The sequence below is a fragment of the Typopeltis vanoorti genome, chromosome 1 (assembly GCF_054136105.1).
Source record: "Typopeltis vanoorti isolate ZY-2024b chromosome 1, IOZ_Tvanoo_1.0, whole genome shotgun sequence".
Lineage (NCBI taxonomy): Eukaryota > Metazoa > Arthropoda > Arachnida > Uropygi > Thelyphonidae > Typopeltis > Typopeltis vanoorti.
In genome coordinates, this window is record NC_143549.1 from 85,178,513 (window position 1) to 85,201,927 (window position 23,415).

At 39.3% G+C, this 23,415-nt stretch overlaps 1 protein-coding gene across 3 annotated transcripts in view; it reads left to right on the forward strand.

The window, feature by feature from the left end:
• Positions 1–23,415, forward strand: part of Dip-C (dipeptidase C) — a 400,748-nt gene that overhangs the window by 73,643 nt on the left and 303,690 nt on the right. The window lies entirely within an intron of this gene.

The following is a 23,415-nucleotide window of genomic DNA, read 5'->3' on the forward strand; positions in this document are numbered from 1 at the left end:
CCATTTCTAGCAGAAGACTTCACTTCCAAAACCTCATGAGGTATGGGAGTGATGGTACTTCTTCATAGGAATGTCACATGTGAATAACAAAATAAAGAAATTACTTTCCTATAGTTTTCTAACTGAAATCTTTTCCTGTAGCATAGGATAAAATTTTTAGTGGTTACTGAATGAAAATTTTATCTCCTGCAGGAATGGATAATTCTGAGAAGTTAAGACCTTCAGAATCCCGAGGCACTAAAGAATTTTCTAGAAAATGGCAAATTCAGTGCTATAGGTGTAATTATTTGGGGCATGGTTCATAATTTTGTATAGATCTAAGCTGTCCTAACAAAATCAGAAATTACTCTCCTATAGTCTTCATATGATCTCTGTAGCTCAGTCAGTATAGACGAAACCCTTTGGTCGGAAAGACCTGGGTTTAATTGCAGTCTATGATGTCGGGAATCTTTATCTGGTCTCTTTTGACTAAAGGTGAGTTAACCGGTCTCATACAGAGATGGAGGGTTTTTTCTCCCAGTAACTTAAAATGGGCAAACCAGTACTGTGAACACACACACACACACGACTTAGGTCATAAATATACTACATCAAGGAAGACAACGGAAAACCAACTTGCTCATGATCATCTCCCTATTATGGTAGCATATAGCTACCACCACCAACCGTATGGCTGAGGGAATCGGAGAGGATAGTCTTCATATGATTAAAAAAAAAAAGATACACACACACTTCATCTCCCATCTTTGGCTGTAGGCATTTTTCTAGAAATAAAATAAATTTAAGATTAAATTAAATTAAAGGTGTCACACCTTATTACTAAACTTACTAATTACTTTCTTGGCATCTTTAATTTATAGGATAACCAAGTAGAAAAACTTTCAACATCTCTCTGTAATCCAGAGTATTTTAGTAATAAGGTGTGGTGATGTCACTTGGCTCTATACACGAGTTGTCCAGTCATGAAGTTACTTCACATGCAAACTTCACTTCCTTACACTTGGATAACGGATTAAATCAAGAATATAATCTCTTGGTTTAATCCTTTAATTTATTATTATAATCTTTAATTATTATTATAATAAATATTATTATTAATATCTGACCTCCATGGAGTCAGAGACTCATTGTGGGAGGTACACACTGTTGCACACAATACTCATCCAACTGTGCTTTAAACTGATTCATTGTGTCTACATTCACAACACACTCAGGCAATGCATTTTACTCACCAACCTTAATGCAAAGAAACTACTCTTCACTCCTCTGCTCACACCCTCCTTATACACTTTCCAGAGATGCCCTCTTGTTCTATCATTCCCCCCATTCTATGAAAAATCTCTTCCATATCAACCTGATAACAAACCCTGACTAGCTTATGTCTCAATCATACCCCCCCACCTCTTTCTCCTACTCACAAGGCTCTGCAAGTTACATTATCTCAATCTGTCTTCCTACTCCACATTCCAAAGACTACCTTTGTGAATCTTCTCCGGACCCCTTTCCAACATATCCTTGTCACCATGAAAACCCAGCGACCACATCTGTCACAATAATTCATATGAAGCCTGATCAAGACCTTATACAGTGGCATCATAACCTCTCTATGTCTGCATGTCAGGACCCTAAGCATCATTGCTGTTATCCGATGTGACATCTTCACATCTTGTGCATTGTTGCCCCTGAATTTCAGATCCGTGTCTACCATCACTCCTAGATCTCCTCTACTTCCTTTAAAGTTTCTCCACCAAGTATACTTCACATCCCATCATTGCTTACCAAATCTCAAAAACCTTACATTTTGCAAACACTGAATTGTGACAGTCCTGTCCATTCATGCAATCTATTCAAGTCGTCTTGTAATGCCATAACATCTGTTTGACTCTGCATTGCTCCCCAGTTTTGCATATCTTCTCTAAGCAGCTGAATATCACTAGTTAAACCCATCCCAATATCATTAGCATACAAATTAACAACAATGGCCCCAAAACAACTGACCCCTGCAGTACACTATTAGTGACCTTTCACTTTTGGGATACTTCCCCCCCCTCCTCCCCCTATACAACTTTCCGATACCTATCTGACAGCCAGTCACTGATCCAACACAGAAGGCTGTTATCCAATCCCATCTGTTTCAGTTTATTTAAGAGCTTGTCATGTGGCAGCCTATCAGAAGCCTTTGCAAAATCTAAGTAGTACACCAGTGTATATATGAATCTCCCCTGTCCAAGGTATTTGTCACTTTGTTATGGTGCATAAGTAAGTTAGTGAAACATGATCTCCCTTCTACAAACCCATGCTGATAACCACAGAAAATACTGTTGTTACCAACCCGTTTCTGTATCCTACTTCTCACCAATCTCTCCAGTAGCTTCACCACAACTCCAGATATTCTGACTGGCGTATAATTTTATGCTACAGCCTTATAACCCATTTATGCAGTGGAACAGTTTTACCCTCCTTCCACTCCCTTGGAACTTGTGCTGTTGTAAGACTTTTATTAAACAGATATGCCGATGCTACTGCCAGTTCCCTGGAACATTCTCTTTAGATGCATGGTGATATGTCATCAAATCCTATCACCTTACTGACATCAATCACACTAGCTCCCACGAAAGTAGCAGTGTCAAATGTTCCATCAGAAATAAGTCACCAAATGCTTCATGGATTACTGTCAAAATACGGCTCAGTGACAGATAAAATCAGAATGCTGGGAGCTCTACCACTAGGCCTGTTTTAATCTACCACTAGGCCTGTTTTAATCATGGTGCCAATTGACACAATTGGCACCATGATTAAATAATCAACACGGAAATGGATGGAGTACCTTATATTACTGTTGCTGCTCAGTGCTTCTATTGCCATGAAGTGGTCACATGTAAGGAAGTTATGCCTGTATTATATCCAAAAATGAGAAACTGGCTAACTACCAACTCCAACTGATCAGAGTATAATAAAATTAGTTTAATCCTTTTTCCAAGTGTGAGCAAACAAAGTTTGCGCTTGAAAGTATCTTCAGGACTGGGGTAAGGTGGTACAACACTAGGTCAACTCGTTGCAAAGGTGGAGTAAGCTACCAACACTCCTATCTCAGTATCTCCTATAATGCAAAACACATCTCCTTGCAGATATGTCTAATGTTATGCATTAAGGGAAGGCCCACTACCCAGACTAGTTTTGACCTTTATTGAGGTCGAATGGGAGTTCATGTCTCTCATCGTCGGCCTTTGAAGAATAAAGCATGCTGAGGGTCAGCAAACAGTAAGAGAGGAGAATAATGAAAGATAGAGTAGGATATTAGGAGGTAAAAGAGGCCTCAGTCAACCTGTTTAGCCTTATATGGCTAATTGGTTTGTAACACATATTCTCAATTTATCTGTTAAAAAAAAATATAATTTAACCATAAAAATTTTGACTAATAGTTCACTTATAAATTTATCCTTAATAATTTCGTCAGTTATCTATGAAGGAGATCCATTGACCTGTTTTGAAAACAATAATTTCAGTTAGAACATTTTTTTTTTTTTTTTATAAATTACATAAAAATTAAAGGACTCAAGGTCCGGTCAGTTGAACTGAAAGGGAACAAAATAAGGAACTTGCAGACCTGGTACCACTGGAACTTAGAATGGGGTAGAAGACTGACCCGGGAGATGCCGCTCACAAGGAGCAGCACCACCTCGCAGTAAGCCTTCGCAGCCCGGGTTCTCAGATCTACCCCCCTTATTTGGAGTAAAGGAAACCGTGCCAGCGAAAGCTTTGTGGCGAGGAAGAACAGAGTGGTTGTTACTTTTTCTAGGGAGAGTTAGGTGGAGTTTTGGGGATACTAAAGAAATATACAGGGCTTAATGCGTCCCTGTATAAGAAAGCATATTTTCGGTGGTTTGCAGTATTTGTTCACAAATTTAAAGTCGCCTAGTAGATGTCTCTCTTGCGCAAGAAATTTAGGAAGGTAAAAAAAGAAACCTTTCCTTATTCCTGCGTACATTAAATTTGCGTCCCTTACCTGGGATTTTTTCCGTACCTTCCAGATGTGATACTTTAAGACGTTAATTAAAAAAATGGCGAATTTTTGGATCTTGTTGACTGGTGGCGGGAATTGCAGGTGTATGACCTCTTCTAGTGATAGCATCGGGATTCCCAGTGCTGTGCTCAGTCTTTGCCAGACGCGCTGGGCTGGTGGGCAAAAATAAAAGTAATGCTCCACCGTTTCCACGCCCCGGCAGACATCACAAAAGGGATCGCACGGACTGGGTACGTACCTAGATTTAACCTGTTTCACCGTGAGCCGCCCATAAGTTATTCGCCAGGCCAGATCCCGATGAAAAGGCTGTCCCCAGCTATTCTTAATGTTTTTAAAGAGAATTTCATTGTTTGTCCCGAGGTTTGGTGTATCACGCCTGGAGAGTTGGAAGAAATCCCAGTATACTGCTTTCGGTTTGTGTGTGAGGATTTCTGTTCCTTTGTCTCTAAGTACTGTGAGTGATTTTACTAGTGTGCGGTACCACTTGGGCACAACCCTTGTGCGGGGTCCAGCATAGTCCGTGGTTACAAAGAGGGGGAGGAAAAGTCCTATAAAATATCTAATTAGGAGGCCTGAAATATGGTTTGAGTTTAAGGCTTTCCGTACGGTTTTGAATGTATTTGCATAAAGCAAGCTTTTGAGATCAGGCACAGCGTACCCCCTTCTTCATGTTTTAGTTGCAGGTATTGTTTTTTAACCTCATGTTTTTTTCCTTCCAGAAGAAATCTATGAGTTTTTTGGATAATTGGTTTTCTTGTAGCAGTGTGATGCCTGTGATATTGACTGTGTGCATCAGCATTGGGGAAATGATTGTTTTAATCACTGTGGCTCTGCCATAAAAGGATAAAAAGGTCGGTTTGAATAGACTTATCTTTTCCATACTTATTTCCTGTAATTTTTTAACTGGTAAAGCTAGTGACTCAGAAAAGGGAACTCCTAGTATTGTTAGCGGCTGCGTATGCAGTGCTAAACCATAGGGAAGTCCGGTGTTATGGAAATTTCCAAAATTTTTGATTTTGGTTTTTTGGGCATTAACTCGGAGACCACTGACTATGCGGAAGTTTTGCAGTATGTCAAGATAGATGCAGATAGACTCAGAGTCTCTGAGTATGGTCACTACATCATCTGCATATGCTACTATTTTGCACTGTTTGGAGACTTGGGGCAGTGGAATACCATTAATTGCAGGGGTGTTCTCTATTCTTTTGATGAGGGGTTCTAATGCTAGGGAAAAGAGAAGGGGGCTTAGTGGCCTATTTTGTGCTCTGTTGATTTGCAATTTTTGCACTGTAGTTTTGGACATTCTGCCCCTAGGTGACCCTCAGAGTTACATCGGAAACACAATCTTTTAACACCCGGGTAGTTAACCATGACTCTTGTTTGGCCCACTAAAATGAAATTGGGAACTTCCTTTTTCATATCCATCTGTACTTCAACGTCGCCTGTTTTCCAGCCTTTGTAATCTGGATGTTCAAATGCTTTGATATTAATAATATCGCCCCCATTGGCTAAAAAATTTCTTGACGTTGTCTTCATTCTCCAGGTATTCCAAGGGAAATCTAGTTATTCTTAATGTTTTCCGTAAACTCCCTATTAAATAAGGTTTGATCGTTTGTCCCGCACAGGGGAAACCCTCTAATAATTTGCTTCTTGTTTGGTCATTTTTGACAACAATTTGGAATCTTTCTTTTGAGTACGGTGTGAAACCGTATATGTTTTCTGCCCCTACTGCATCAATCAGAGCTTTCACTAACGTCTGCTCATCTGGGAGCCGCTTGACTTCGATGCCAAGCGTTCTAGTTCTGGGTAAGAATAAAGGCATTGTTGGGGGAAGACCTAACTACTGGCTGTAGAAGGGGGGAGGTAAAGGAGGGCGAAGTCGGGGAACTCCCGGTGCCCCTCACAACAAGCGAAGAGATACCAGAAGGAATGGGTAAAAGAGCCAATAATAAGAAAAAAGGTCTTACCAACACTGAGGTACTTCTGTAGAAAATGAGCATGGAGCTCTCTTCGGACCGCGGGAACTGGATCCTCTTTTGGACTGGTATGCACAGGTTCTTTCTTCTTCGAACTGGAGCTCTCTTTCACGTCTTGGCGAATAATGCTGCAAATAGGTCTCTTCAGTGGGAGCCAGGCCCAAGTGGAGATACCAGGCAGAAGCATTAGCAGATCATCTCTACCTATAGGAGTTGCCAAATGGTGTGCCACCCTTTTTTAATAAATTACTCTGGATTTAGAGAAAGATGTTGAAAGTTTATTTTTCACTTGGTTAGAGTATAATAAAATTAGTTTAATCCTTTTTCCAAGTGTGAGCAAACAAAGTTTGCGCCCGAAAGTATCTTCAGGACTGGGGTAAGGTGGTACAACACGAGGGCAACTCGTTGCAAAGGTGGAGTAAGCTACCAACTCCTATAGGTAGAGATGACCTGCTAATGCTTCTGCCTGGTATCTCCCCTTGGGCCTGGCTCCCACTGAAGAGACCTCAATAAAGGTCGAAACTAGTCTGGGTAGTGGCCCTTCCCTTAATGCATAACATTAGACATATCCGCAAGGAGATGTGTTTTGCATTATAGGAGATACTGAGATAGGAATGTTGGTAGCTTACTCCACCTTTGCAACGAGTTGCCCTGGTGTCGTACCACCTTACCCCAGTCCTGAAGATACTTTCAGGTGCAAACTTTGTTTGCTCACACTTGGAAAAAGGATTAAACTAATTTTATTATACTCTAACCAAGTGAAAAATAAACTTTCAACATCTTTCTCTAAATCCAGAGTAATTTATTAAAAAAGGGTGGCACACCATTTGGCAACTCCTATAGGTAGAGATCACCTGCTAATACTTCTGCCTGGTATCTCCACTTGGGCCTGGCTCCCACTGAAGAGACCTTATTTGCCAAGACGTGAAAGAGAGCTCCAGTTCCAGTTCGAAGAAGAAAGAACCTGTGCCTTCCAGTCCAAAAGAGGATCCTGTTCCCGCGGCCCGAAGAGAGAGCTCCATGCTCACTTTCTACAGAAATACCTTGGCGTTGGTAAGACCTTTTTTCTTATTATTGGCTCTTTTACCCATTCCTTCTGCTATCTCTTTGCTTGTTGTGAGGGACACCGGGCGTTCCCCGACTTCGCTCTCCTTTACCTCCCCCTCCTTCTACAACCAGTAGTTAGGTCCTCCCCCAACAATGCCGTTATTCTTACCCAGAACTAGAATGCTTGGCATCGAAGTCAAGCGGCTCCCAGATGAGCAGACGTTAGTGAAAGCTCTGATTGATGCAGTAGGGGCAGAAAACATATACGGTTTCACACCGTACTCAAAAGAAAGATTACAAATTGTTGTCAAAAATGACCAAACAAGAAGCAAATTATTAGAGGGTTTCCCCTGTGTGGGACAAATGATCAAACCTTATTTAATAGGGAGTTTACGGAAAACGTTAAGAATAACTAGATTTCCCTTGGAATACCTGGAGAATGAAGACAACGTCAAGAAATTTTTTAGCCAGTGGGGCAATATTATTAGTATCAAAGCATTTGAACATGCTGATTACAAAGGCTGGAAAACAGGCGACGTTGAAATACAGATGGATATGAAAAAGGAAGTTCCCAACTTCATTTTAGTGGGCCAAACAAGGGTCATGGTTAACTACCCGGGTGTTAAAAGATTGTGTTTCCGATGTAACTCTGAGGGTCACCTAGGGGCAGAATGTCCAAAACTACAGTGCAGAAATTGCAAATCAACAGAGCACAAAATAGTAAACTGCACAGAAACTGTCTTAAATGTGGGGACTTGACCCATAAAGTGGACACGTGCTCGCACAGAACACTCTCAGAAGCAGCTGGAGGAACCATAACACCGATCAGGGCTATACCCCTCGGTAAACCTGAGGTATCACCAGGGAGCGATTTTCCAGAGCTCCGGCAACAGACCGAAAAAGAAACACTAGCAGAAAACACAAGCTCCATGAAACCCGTAACGGGTAAGACACCCAGGGCAACCCGCCACATCAAGGAAATAACAGCCAACTTCGAAACCCGTAGCAAAGAGGAAGAAGTTGTAACAACCAGCACCCCAATAAAGCGCACAAGAGAGGCAGAAACAGAAGAGAAAAAAAAAGGCTAAACAAAGCAGCCTACTCTCGTCAGAAGATGAAATGGACAACATCCAAACTACAAGCCAACGCGAAGGCACCCAGCCCCTTGAGAAGGCGGTAACAAAGACAGGAAACCTATCCCCAGTAGCGGACCAACCTGCAGAACCCCATTCACATATCAGCAGCACGGACATTTATAGCGTCACAGAAATGGAATTTCAAAACGACCTCGTTATGGATATTCCAAACAGCTCCGATAGTGAATCACAGGTGGAACATGTAGAGCAACAAACAGACAACACCCCCCCTTCCACCAAATACCAACATGGATTTTAAAATTGCCACTTTAAACACCAACGGTTTACGCAACCCCTTCGCACAAAGCACTGTGTGGAAGCTAATGTTAAGGTACAAAATTAATATCCTCCTGATTCAAGAAACCCATTTTTATAAGCATTGGGACGTGGAGAACTTCTTGAGAAGCTACCCAGTCACCAGCTACTGGTGCTTTGGGGATGCTCACTTGCCAGGGGTGGGGATACTAATTCGCCCCCCAATCGCGGGGGGGTTCTTCAATGTCCAGAAGGACGCCATGGGATGTCTAATAACGGTGGACTGGAAGTACTGTGGCCGTACCATCCGGCTTGTTGCAGTATACGCCCCGAACACCCATACCACAGAAGCGGTTTCTTCTCTGCCCTTGAAAACTACCTCTTGGGAGCAGAACACCTAATAGTAGCCGGGGACTGGAATTGTGTGGAAGACACACGTTTGGACAAAGTAGGCGGGAACGCAAACTCAGGAACCAGCGGAACTGCCGATCTAAAAAGATGCTGTGTAAATTTTGATCTCGTCGATATCTGGAGGAGGAATAACCCATCAAAGGTAGAAACAACGTGGTGCCGCTGCCAGATATCGACGAGAGTAGATAGGGTGTACGTGTCCCAAAACTTGGAACAGTATATTCAAAGGACACATCACACCACAGCACACAACATGTCAACAGACCACAAATTGGTCATTTTAAAAATTACACTCCCAGAGGTTATGGAAACAGCCAGAGGTCCTTGGAGGCTTCCTCCTACCTTTCCCAGTCTCTTTAGCGACCAGCTACAGAAACTCTGTGATGAATGGATAAACATCAACGGGACTGGAAAAACTGGCTGCACTTTAAGTGGCAGGCTAAGGAACTGTTTCAAAAATGTGGGCGCGAAAGGGTCTACCAACAACGTAAACGGCTGAGGGATCTCTGGGAACTCAGCTGGTACCGGTCAAGTGAACGGAGCGGAGTTCCCTGCGGACACCTTATCAGACAGGTAGAAATAGAGCTGCAGCAAGAGCGGCAGAGTAGAGTCGATGACCTCGACTTTCGCACGAGACTCTATCTCAGAAATTTGGAAACACCTTACGCCGCCTTCTACAATCAACAACGGGTGGCAGCAAACGATGAAAGAACTATTTACCAGATCGAGGAGAAAGGCCAGATTCTAAATTCAACCCATCAAATACTCCGTCACTATCACCAGCAGTATCTCGGCATCTTCGCTGACCAGCAGGGCACAGATGACTTCAGTGAGTGGGACGTCAAACGTTTTCCCGAGCATCTTAGTGCCCTACATGACAAGCCGATAACTGCAGCTGAAATAAAAGCCACATGCAAAAACAATGAAGACAAAACAGACCCCAGGGCCAGACGGACTGGGGATAGAATTCTATAGATCTATCTGGGACCTTGTACTGCCAGCACTAGTAAAGATCTTTAAAGAATTCCTCACTTCGGGAAACATCCCTGAGGAATTCGCTAAGAGCTATACAATCTTTATCCCCAAAAAAGACCGAGATCGGACCTTGTCAAATAACTGGCATCCCATCTCCTTAACTAACCTAGACTATAAACTTTTCGCAAAAATTATCTGTACACGCATTAAGGGCGGAATAGAAAACATAATAACAAGTTCACAGGTCTATGGAATCCCAGGTAGATCTGTGGAATTTAATCTCTTCCTGCTAAGAGACCTAATCAGACTGGCCAAGGAAAAAAAAATACCCCCTGGCACTTCTCTCCACTGACCTGGAAAAAGCGTTCGACAGCGTCAGTCACATGTACTTACAGGACACCCTAAAAAAAGTAGGCACAGGCCCGAGACTTCGGCGTACAATTAAACATATGTACGCGGAGGCCTCGACACAACTATCTATTAATGGGTTTCTGACAGAACCAATCCGTATAAAGAGAGGGGGTTAGGCAAGGCTGCCCATTAAGTCCCCTTCTCTTTTCCCTAGCATTAGAACCCCTCATCAAAAGAATAGAGAACACCCCTGCAATTAATGGTATTCCACTGCCCCAAGTCTCCAAACAGTGCAAAATAGTAGCATATGCAGATGATGTAGTGACCACACTCAGAGACTCTGAGTCTATCTGCATCTATCTTGACATACTGCAAAACTTCAGCATAGTCAGTGGTCTCCGAGTTAATGCCGAAAAAACCAAAATCAAAAATTTTGGAAATTTCCATAACACCGGACTTCCCTACGGTTTAGCGCTGCATACGCAGCCGCTAACAATAGGAGTTCCGCTAGGAGTTCCCTTTTCTGAGTCGCTAGCTTTACCAGTTAAAAAATTACAGGAAATAAGTACGGAAAAGATAAGTCTATTCAAACCGACCTTTTTATCCTTTTATGGCAGAGCCACAGTGATAAAAACAATCATTAACCCAATGCTGATGCACACAGTCAATATCACAGGCATCACACTGCTACAAGAAAACCAATTATCCAAAAAACTCATAGATTTCTTCTGGAATGAAAAAAAACATGAGGTTAAAAAACAATACCTGCAACTAAAACATGAAGAAGGGGGGTACGCGCTGCCTGATCTCAAAAGCTTGCTTTATGCAAATACATTCAAAACCATACGGAAACCTTAAACTCAAACCATATTTCAGGCCTCCTAATTAGATATTTTATAGGACTTTTCCTCCCCCTCTTTGGAACCACGGACTATGCTGGACCCCGCACAAGGGTTGTGCCCAAGTGGTACCGCACACTAGTAAAATCACTCACAGTACTTAGAGACAAAGGAACAGAAATCCTCACACACAAACCAAAAGCAGTATACTGGGATTTCTTCCAACTCTCCAGGCGTGATACACCAAACCTCGGGACAAACAATGAAATTCTCTTTAAAAACATCAAGAATAGCTGGGGACAGCCTTTTCATTGGGATCTGGCCTGGCGAATAGCTTATGGGCGGCTCACGGTGAAACAGGTTAAATCTAGGTACGTACCCAGTCCGTGCGATCCCTTTTGTGATGTCTGCCGGGGCGTGGAAACGGTGGAGCATTTCTTTTATTTTTGGCCACCAGCCCAACGCGTCTGGCAAAGACTGAGCACAGCACTGGGAATCCCGATGCTATCACTAGAAGAGGGCATACACCTGCAATTCCCGCCACCAGTCAACAAGACCCAAAAATTCGCCATTTTTTTAATTAACATCTTAAAGTATCACATCTGGAAGGTACAGAAAAAATCTCAGGTACAGGATGCAAATTTAATGTATGCAGGAATAAGGAAAGGTTTCTTTTTTTACCTTCCTAAATTTCTTGCGCAAGAAAGACATCTACTAGGCGACTTTAAATTTGTGAACAAATACTGCAAACCACCGAAAATATGCTTTTCTTATACAGGGACAAATCAAGCCCTGTATATTTCTTTAGTATCTCCAAAACTCCACCTAACTCTCCCTAGGAAAAGTAACAACCACTCTGTTCTTCCTCGCCACAAAGCTTTCGCTGGCACGGTTTCCTTTACTCCAAATAAGGGAGGTAGATCTGAGAACCCGGGCTGCGAAGGCTTACTGCGAGGTGGTGCTGCTCCTTGTGAGCGGCATCTCCCGGGTCAGTCTTCTGCCCCATTCTAAGTCCAAGTGTTACCAGGTCTGTAAGTTCCTTATTTTGTTCCCTTTCAGCTCAACTGACCGGACCTTAAGTCCTTTAATTTTTATGTAATTTATAAAAAAAAAAAAAAATGTTCTAACTGAAATTATTGTTTTCAAAACAGGTCAATGGATCTCCTTCATAGATAACTTACGAAATTATTAAGGATAAATTTATAAGTGAACTTTAGTCAAAATTTTTATGGTTAAATTTCTTTTTTTTTTTAACAGATAAATTGAGAATATGTGTCACAGACCAATTAGCCATATAAGGCTAAACAGGTTGACTGAGGCCTCTTTTACCTCCTACTATCCTACTCTATCTTTCATTATTCTCCTCTCTTACTGTTTGCTGACCCTCAGCATTCTTTATTCTCCAAAGGCCGATGATGAGAGACATGAACTCCCATTCGACCTCAATAAAGGTCGAAACTAGTCTGGGTAGTGGCCCTTCCCTTAATGCATAACGCTAGACATATCCGCAAGGAGATGTATTTTGCATTATAGGAGATACTGAGATAGGAGTGTTGGTTCCTTGCTCCACCTTTGCAACGAGTTGACCTAGTGTTGTACCACCTTACCCCAGTCCTGAAGATACTTTCAGGCGCAAACTTTGTTTGCTCACACTTGGAAAAAGGATTAAACTAATTTTATTATTATCCAACTGATCAGAAAGCCAGAAGTAGTAAACATCCTCCCCCCCCCCCCAAAAAAAAAGATTATTCTTAACAAACAATAAAAGTCTAATGCAAAAAACTCTCAGTCAAATCCTAGAGAAAAGGAAATAGAAAATAGACAATTAACCCATTCTGATAAAATAAAAATAATGAAGAGGAGCAAGAAACAGAAGTGGAAATACAGAGAATCTTTACCTTCAAACATTCCGGAACCCCCTCTCAACAGTCTATAGAGGGGTGAACGAAGAGATTGAGCTTCTTGAGTCCTCAGATAATGAAGAGGAAACTGAAAACATATTTATGTGATAGGTGGTGGTATGAATTAGTGTGTGTCTTGGCCAGTGTGTGTCTGTTTTCGGTAGACCGTGAAGGATAGACTGCCTGAAGGAAGACGTGTGACTAATGTGTCTAGGAACAGGAGTGAATTTTGATTTTCGATTTTGATGGTAAATTGTATGCGTTTGTGTTGTTTGTTCAGGTTGCCAAAGAATGTGTTTAGCGTTTGTTGCCCGTGCCGCCAGATCGCAAACACATCATCATCATCATATCTAAGCCAGACTATCGGTCTTAGCATGGCAGAATCAATAGCCCTTTGCTCAATGGTTTCCATGTAGAAGTTGGCGATTGGGGGGGGGGAATAGTGGTGAGCCCATGGCTGTACCTTCTTTCTGTGGGTAAAATTTGTTTTGTCACACGAAGTAATCGGACTGTAGTACATGGGCAAAGAGGGCCGTAATGTCGGGCGGAAGTTTGTTCTGTAGTAGGAGAATTGTGTCATTGATGGAGGCATTAGTGAAAAGGGCAGAAACGTTGAAACTGACTAATAAGTCGTCTTTGTCGAGTGTTATGTTTTTAATTTTGTTTATAAAGTGTTGTGTGTTTTTTATGTAGGAGGGGGAATGACCTACCAACTCCTTGAGCGTTGCTGCTAAGTTCTTGGCTAAGTGGTAATTGGGACTGTCTATTCCTATCATGATTGGTCGAAGGGGTCACATTTTGTTTGTGTATTTTTGGGACCCCATATATTCTGGTGGGGGGCATAGTGGGGTTTGAGCTTTTTAACCATGTCTGGTGGCCAAGAAGTGACGGACTTGAGTAGTTTCTCTGTTTTTTCCTTTATCCTTTTTGTTGAGTTATAATTTACCAGCTTATATGTGTTGTTATCGGCTACTAGTTGATTCATTTGAAGTATACGTATGTTGACCTATCAAGGATGACATTGGCATTTCCTTTATCTGATTTCGTTATTATTATGTTTTGTTTGACTTTTAATGACTTAATTGCTGCTAGTTCTGTTTTTGTGAGATTGTTCTGTATGGTTTTCTTAGTGTTCAGGACATTACTAGTTTCTAGTCGTATTTTATCTGCTATATTGTTGGTAGGGACCTGATGCCTCTTTCCATGTGGTAGATAAAATCCAATTTGTTTACCTTTTTAGGTGCTATTGCGTAGTATTCAGTAACGTAAGTTTCCCATTGTTCAGGGTGTGGCTTGATAGGTTGATCACATGGTTCTTGCTTGCCGGTGGTTGGTTGCTACTTGTCTTTCTTGTTTGTTGTTCATTGTTGGTGTTTATCGGGAGGAGGTCTTCTGATTGGATGGATTCCTGTGATTGGCTGCCATATTTTGCCGTTGTTTCAAACTGTGGAATTTGGTCTCGAGTTTTTCTTTATTCTTTTCCAGGGTATATTTGGCCGAATTGTCAGTAATTCTTTCAAGTACTTGTAGAATGTCTGGATTAATATAGTTCGATAGTTCAGATTGCAATTTTGAAACCAGATTTTGTGTTGTAGCTAGGTTTTGGTGGGCTGTTTGAAATCTGTTCTCTGAGCATTGCTTTTTCTGTGCGGTCATAAATACGGAGTGCCTTAGTGGATGTAAATTTCTTTTTTAGCCTGATGCAGATAGGAATAAGGTTATTGTCTCTGCATCTCTTTAAAAAGGCCAGCCGATTGATCAAGAGGGAAATATGAATCTTTAACTTGCCATAGCGATTACAGCGCTTGTGGGTATCATTTCCATGGATGATCTGAATCCTTTCTTTTAAGCTTACATGGTGATCCGAATGCATTTTTGAAAATTATGGAGACAATTACCATGTTTGAATAAAAATTTTAGTTTAATATAACTAAAATCTACATTCGACGTTTTGACCTTTATGTGAAGGTCTTCTTCTGGAGCATACAACTATACAACAGAAAACAAGCTACACTACAATCAAACTGGTTTGTTAAAGATACTGACAAACCGCTACAACAATTGTTGGCCTGACCTCTGGTGAAAAAAAAAAAAATATACATCTATGCTAGAGTCCTATTATTAGTGTTATCTGTTGGTTGTAGAAATACATTGGGCGCAACAACAAGTATCTATCTATCTATATACATATATTAACATCATGATTATACTTGTACATTCCAGCCATTTGGTATGGAATGGTTTCTAATACCAGCTAAAGATTGGCTAGAGTCCTGACTTATGCTGGATCTTATATATTAGGTAGGCTGAATGTGTGCAATCCAGATCCTTTGAATTTTCATGCCATCTTTGTTGTGGATATTTGGGTGATTTATCAGGATTTCGCAGGCTTCCTTAAATTTCCTTTCATACCAGGTTTTTGTGTGGTGTAAAGAGTGGGTGCTTTTCCAGTTGATTTGGTGTAAAGTGTTGAGCACGTGGAACACATTAAATATTACCATTATGGTGAAGCAGGCTCTCGGACCACGCGCTCAACACCTTACATCCGCTGCACCTGTAACTTACTGTACATTGGTGAAACAGGACGGACAATCCCTATATGCAAGAAAGAACACATTAAATATAACCATTATGGTGAAGCAGGCCTCTCAGACCACGCACTCAACATCTTACACCAAATCAACTGGAAAAGCACCTGCTCTTTACACTACACAAAAACGTGGCCTTTAAGATGATCCACGTGAAGGACATCCAAAATGTGTAACAACACCAGAAATCATTGATCAAGTGCACAATATGGTATTGGATGACCGGTGAGTGTGTGTGTGTGTGTGAAATTGCTGAGACTATAGGCATTTCAAAAGAATGTATAGGATATATTTTGCATGAAGAGTTGCAAACAAAAAAGCTTTGCATAAGATGGATCCTGTGCTTGCTCACAGCAGATCAAAACGCACTAATGCACTTACATGAAAATCTCTGAACAGTGCCCGGAGCTTTTTAACAAGAATAAAACTGAATTTGTGGAGAGTCAAAGTTTGTGAAATTGCTGAGACTACAGGCATTTCAAAAGAATGTGTAAGATATATTCTGCATATAGAATTGCAAACGAAAAAGCTTTGCACAAGATGGATGCCGTGTTTGCTCACAGCAGATCAAAAACGCACTAACGCACTTGCATGAAAATCTCTGAACAGTGCTTGGAGCATTTTAACAAGAATGAAACTGAATTTGTTGTGGCTATTTATTACTATGGATGAGACTTGGATTCACCATTACACACCAGAATCCAAACAGCAGTCAAAACAGTAAACAGAAGCCAGTTGTTCAGCTCCAAAGAAGACAAAGTCTGTTCCATTAGCAGGAAAAGTCATGGCATTGGTGTTTTGGGATGCTAAAGGCATTTTGTTCATTAATTATCTTTAAAAGGGTAAAACAATAACGGGAATATTATTCCGATCTTTTAACCAGTCTAGACAAAAAAATTTGTAAGATAAGACCCGGTTTGCAGAAGAAAAAAAAAATCATCTTTCATCAGGACAACACACCTGCCCACGAAGGTGTTTTGGCAATGGGAAAAATCAAGGGATCTGCACTATGAATTGTTGGAACATCCATCCCATTCCCCAGATTTGGCTCCCTCTGACTTCTGTCTCTTCCCAAAACTAAAATTCTTTCTCGCTAATCAGTGTTTTTCTTTTAATCAAGAGGTGTGATTGCAGTTGTAGAGGGGTATTTTGCAGATCTTACTGAGAACCACTACAGGGATGGGAGAATGGTGCTGGAGCATTGCTGGAATAAATGTATTAGTCTTAAGGGAGAGCATGTTGAAAAATGAAAATAATTTTGAAATTATGAATTCGTTTTTTCATTGTTAGGCTCAAAACTTTTCAGACAATCCTCATAGCTAATAAATCAGGCATATGGATGGACCATGATTATTAATGGCTGTAATCCACATATGTTTATGGGGCTGGTTTGCATGTTCTGAGGGACAAAAAATGAGTTTCTTAGTGAAAAAAAATCCCTCTAAGCCTGTATGAGATTAGCTAATCACCTTTAGTCGAAAGAGACCAGATAAAGGTTCCTCACATCATGGATGGGAATTGAACCCATGTCTTTCCGACCAAAGGACTTTGTCTATCCCAACTGAGCTATGGAGGCATTCACTGCATAAAAATTCATAAGGAGTTTTGTTATATGATAAACTAAATCTTTAAAAAATTATATATATATCATAGTTTATTCACAATATGATACAATGTGAAAAGAGATTTACATTAAAAATTAAAATTGCAAATTATGGTCTTCCAAGTCTTTCTCTATCTTGAGCTAACTGGTAGATGTCAGATGGAGTTTTACAATTTAGCCTATTGATGCTTTCACATATGTATTGCCAAAATTGTTTTGGCAATACATATTTCAAAAAGGGCTAAATAAATAAATAAATAAATATACAGTAAAACCCCATTTTTACGTTCCCACAATTTACTTTTTCCTGTCATTTTCCGTTGGTCCCATCTTAAGGCCTATTCTTACGATATATTGTTTTCCACTATTAACAACTTCGTGTGGACGTTATTTCCCATGATTTGCAGTTTTTTTTCTGGTGGCAACAATGATTTTCAAATCAATTTCCTCTCATTCAAATCAATTTCTGTGAAAATCTGTGCATTTCTGTTCCCAGATGGTGTTGCTTTCGGCTGTGGTTTCATTTCCACCATCACGGTGACTTGCACGCTTACAGCAGGATGTAGTGATGAGTGATACCGTGATTTTTCAATTACAGTATCAATTGATACCGTGAAGTTTTCATATCAGTAATTTTAAACTGTCAGTAGCTCGTGGCACCCATAACGTGTTGTGATGTGATTTCGCATTCACAGTGCTGTATTGAAATCGTGAACAAGGATCATACACAAATTGTGAAATCACATTCACACTTCTACCAAGTAACAGTTACTCGCAAATATTAGATATTAGTGAATAAACCACAGTTCGTGAAATATCGCTTCATTTGCTTGCAGTTTTGGTGTTTGTAGTTCCAATTCAGAAGCACGTGGTATATTGCAGAATTTCTGCACGTAGTATATTGCAGAATCTCTGCACGTAGTATATTGCAGAATTTCTGCACGTAGTATATTGCAGAATTAACATGTGATAGTTGCTTTCAAGTTGTGGTGGTGGATGATCCATGTTAATAACATGGAGAAAAAAGACAGAAAATGTATTTCTTTAGAAGAAAAGATGGCAATTCTGCGACGTGTAGATTGGCATGCTGGAACACGTGCAATTAGTAAAAGATCTTGGACTCTCCGTGTCCACTTTGAACATGATAGTAAAAAACGGGTCAAGCATTGAACTCAATGCAGAGCAATCTGGCGGTATGTCAAAAAAATGAAAATATATCCGGACATCAACATACGATGAATTGTATAAACTTGTGGTGGAGTGGTTTGTTTCTACGAGAGCGTCGGGTATTCCAGTCGATGGTACTATACTCCAAGCTAAAGCCCTTGAATTTGATGCGAGGTTGCGGATTAATGGTTTTACTGAGTCAAATGGATGGATTGATCGTTTTAACTATTATTCAGGACTACAAACCAAAAATTATTTTCAATGTTGATGAAACTGGGCTCTTTTATAACATTCTGCCAAGTAAAACGTTGTTTTTTAAAGGAGAGAAGTGTCACGGTGGAAAACTCAGCAAGCAGAGAGTAACTGTTTTGCTCATGGTCAATGCTGATGGATCAGAAAAATTACCTCCACTGGTAATTGGTAAATTTAAAAAGCCAAGGTGTTTTAAGAATGTGAAAAATCTGCCTACTAAGTATGATGCCAACAGCACATCATCGATGACCTGCAGCATCTTCACATCGACCATGCATGCTCTGGATGCTAAAATGGGGACAAATCACCGCAAAATACTACTACTACTGTAGACAAATGTCCTGCACACCCTGAAGATCTGCAACTCAGAAACATTAGATTAGTGTTCTTTCCCCCTAATTATACAAGTGAGCTTCAGCCATTAGATCTGGGCATCATCCATGCATTTAAATGGAAATATAGAAAATGCTTGTTGATAAAGATGTGTTTATGTATGATAATGGTATGGACCCAAAACAAATGACCATATCAATCCTTGATGCCATACATCATGTGGCCAAAGCATGGTTGCGTGTTACTCCTGAAACCATATCCAACTGTTTCCGGAAGGCAGGAATTACGTTTGTGGAAAAGAAGGAACAGCTACAGGAGGAGGAAGAAGAAGAAGATATGTCAGAGCCCAACAACTGGTATATAATGGATGAGTCTTCCTCATTTCAAGACTATGTTGATGCTGGTGCGATCACATCAGTGGCACCAAGTGTAGAAGACATCCTTTCTAACCACCTTGGTGAAGAAGAAGAGGTTGAAAGACTGTGATCAAGAACCTACTGTCCCTACTAGTAAAGAAGCAATGCAAGCTATCTCTGTTTTGAGGCGGTATATTACAAGTGCATCAGGAGATGGTGGGGCATTTAATGCCTTATACACTGTGGAGAGGCAGGTGGAACTTATAAGAGTGCAGAAAAAGCAAAAACAATCAACAATTAAAGATTTTTTTAAATAGATAAATGTAAGTAATTGTAAATTCATTTATTTTCAGTTAATAAATTTTATAATCTAGTATGTAGAGTCTCATACTAGCAGTAAATCATCTTTTAGCCTTTTTTTGAATGTTTTTTACATTTCCTGCTATTTACACTTTCCTGCTATCTTACAGTTTTTTCCATCAGTCCCCTGGAAAGTGTAAAAAAGGGGTTTTACTCTGTGTGTGTGTGCGTGTGTTTGCATTTATTGATGCAGTTGTGCATTAGTATCACCATGTTGTTATGTGGTAACCACACAGTGGAGATGTAATGTATTTAAAGAATTATTTTTGCTTATTGTATGTTGTATTCTTTAGGGAATTACATAGAAATGATGTATGTTTATTATTTGTTGTTGTTCATAGTAGTGTTGCCATACTATACAGTTGTAATGTAAAGTTCACTGTGCTAATGGCAGCCATGTTGTCACTAGAGTTTCTCTTTGAATCTTTTAACAGACATGCACATTAGTTGTGTTTTTAGAGCAGCTATCACTGGGTAATGAGAATGGCAGCAAGTAAGTAAGGAGATCTGGAAAGGAGGGAAAATGTACCTATTTAAGTTCTGTGATCTCAGAAAGGTTTTTATATGTATCTTTATCTACTCTTTAATGAGGACCTGTGAATTTTATACTGAAGGACCGTATAATGTATCAGGCCTTTGTACATTAGTAAGAATGTTATGTGCTTAATGGGAAGCAAGTGGTATATGTTTCATGGAGCAAGATGAAATTTGCAGTCAAGTTCTTTTTTTTTTTTTTTCCCCATTTGGAAGTGTGCCTTGAGAGCTGCTCAATTCTTATTGCCAGAGTGATTATTCTTCAACCATACTTCAGAAAATGAAGGAAAGATATGTTTAAGGAAACTTGCTTTCTAGAAAAACATGTAAGCAAGTATAAGAATCAAGTGTGATCCTTAACTCCTTTTATTGTGATTAAGAAATTTGAGAGATAAGTTAGAATGAATGAGTAGAAACAATAAATAAAATAAGGAAAGATAAAGAGGACAGTGATAAAATAAATTCTGAATTGGAAGTTCCTATATAGCAAAATAGTGAAATATGTATGTGTTTAGTGGAGAATAACTAGGGTTGGAGTGAAATGGATGTGCAATCTTGTTAAGTAAGAGATTCATAAGGAAAAAGATGATGTCAAAGAAATACTGTTGGCATAAAGATGATGTCAGTTAGGAAAGTTATAAGGAGCAAGTCAGAAGAATCACAGCTGTTGTACAGAAAGCTAAGTCCAAGTATGGGGGGGAGGGGAATGACTGCAAACTAAAGACGACCTAAAAGAATTCTATCATTGCTGCAAGTAAAAGTTGAATATGAAATATTAACTCATTACAGATGATGTAAAGGTGACAGACACAGAAGAGATTGTTGAACTAATGAGTGTCCAGTTTGTTAAAAGCTATTAGCCTCATGTATGCAACATTATGCTCACTGCTATCTCTTCACTGGATGAAGAAACTTATGTGTATCTCTCATACTAGAGAGTGTAACTCATACTAAAGTTGTTGCATAAACTGAATAAGAATTTGGCAATAAGGATGAATGGGATATCAACAAGAATGCTAAAAGTGTGTTCAGCTGAACTAGCTATTCCTTTGAGCAGGCTATGTACTTTGAGTCTCAGAACAGAAGATTACTCAGCAATAGAAAGGAAGTTTGGTAATCCCATTGCACAAGGGTAGTGCAAAGACTGATGTATCTAAGTATCAACCTTAATATCTCTGGAGTGGTGGTGAAGATTTTGGAGAAGTTAATTAGGGCTCATCTTCAGAAATGGGTTGACAGAGAATCTCTACTTTGCAAAGAACAGCATGGGTTTACTAATGGAAGGTCATGTTTAATCAAATTGCTCACATTCTATAATAATGTTTCTAATGAGTTAGATAAAGTGAATGGGTATGCCATGATACTTTTGAATTTTTCCAAGGCTTTTTGATAGAATATAGCATGAAAGACTATTGCATAAATTGGAGATTATAGGATGGGATTATAAAATAATGGCATGGATTAGTGGATGGCTTACTGACAGATATCAAAAAGTGATATATTGGGGATGTGAGACTACAAGATTTAATGTAACCAGTTTTGGTGGTACCACAAGGATCAGTCCTTTGTCCATTATTATTCATTCTATTTGTTGATGATGATGCAAAAATAGACAGGGTAATCAGGAATGTGGCAGATATGCAGGAATGATTTGAATAGGCTGGAATTGTGGGCATTGGAAAATGGCTGTTAGTTCAATATTGGTAAATGTAAGTCCATGCTCTTTGGTGAGATTAGATATCCAGTGTCATATTATATTGGTGGGTTATGGCTAGAAGAAACTGATCAGGCTAAGGATCTCGGAGTTCTTTAGATAGGAATTTGAAGTTCACAGGCCATACAGCCAAGATTGCAAATATTACTCGGAGGATAATTGCAATGATGAATGAATGAACCTTGACATGTAAAGATAAGGAAGTCATTTTACCTCTTTACAAGGCCTTGATAAGACCTCTCTTGGACTATTGCATACAGGTCTGGTCTTCTGATGTCCGTGTTGATTCTGATTCATTGAGTGAGTGCAAAGAAAAGTGTTTAAAATTATATTGGAATTGTGGTATACTGATTATGAAGACACTAGCAAACAGGAGAAAGAGGGGTAATATAACTTGCAAATTCTGAAAGGGTCATACAGGATTTCAGTAGATGGAATTTTTCATTTTATGGAGAGTGAGGAAAGGACAAGAGGAAGTCCTTGTAAGTTGAAAATGAATACTGTCAGGAAGGGGTTGAGGGCTAGATTTTTCTCTCATAGAGTGGTGTGTGATTGGAATGAATTGCAATTGGATGTTGTATACAAGTAGTCTGAATGAAATCAAGCACATGTATGCTGGTGTGAGTGGTATGTGACATCCCTCGATGAGTCCCTGACTTCCCGGAAGTCTCTCATAATGATAATAACATGGTGAAATTGGAATTCTTTTGTTATTCATGCCTCATGTTTAGCATGCTCATCTGAGCAAATACAGACTGAGGTGATAACTTGTGATATTTTTTTTTTTTGTAAATCATTGTCAAATAAAAAAATTATTCACTGATTTAATAACTAAATTTATAAAATATCACATTCTATAAAATATACAGAAAATGTTATTAAAAAAATTATGAAGTATATTTTGAGTTTTGTCTTTATTCGCATTTATCAAAGTCGATAAATATGATATGAACACAGCAATTTTTTGTTTTCTGAATGTGTACATTATAGAAATATTCATTAGCCTTTTTTATACTAGTATAATTTCTGCTATGCATGATATTCTCTGTATGCTGATGAGAATTTCATTTTTTGTCTTCTAATGAAACTTTCATCCTTTATTCATTAATATAGCTATATGGAGCTTTGAATCAGTAATCCCCTCACATGGATCTCTAATAAAATGTAATAGAGATCTAAGGTGGGGTTCCTTTTATATTAAATGCTTGTCATTTACAAACATTCAGTGTTTGTAAATAGTACTATTTTTGAATTCTGCTAAATACAAAGCGCCCACTTTATAAATGGAGTGTGAAGAATTGGTAAGTATTAAAACTATATTTTAAGTTGTTAGAAGTTTGGTTATACTATAAATTAAAGTTTATAGTATATATATCTGGTTATACTATAAATTATACTAAAAAAAAAATAAAATTTATTTTATAGTCTAACCAAAATATAAATTTTGGTTATACTATAAAATAAATTATACTATAAATTATACTATAAATTAAATTTCCACTTGGTTATACTATAAATTAAAGATACCAAGAAATTATATACTTGGTTTAATCCTTTATCCAAGTGTAAGCAAACAAGTTTGTGCCTGAACTA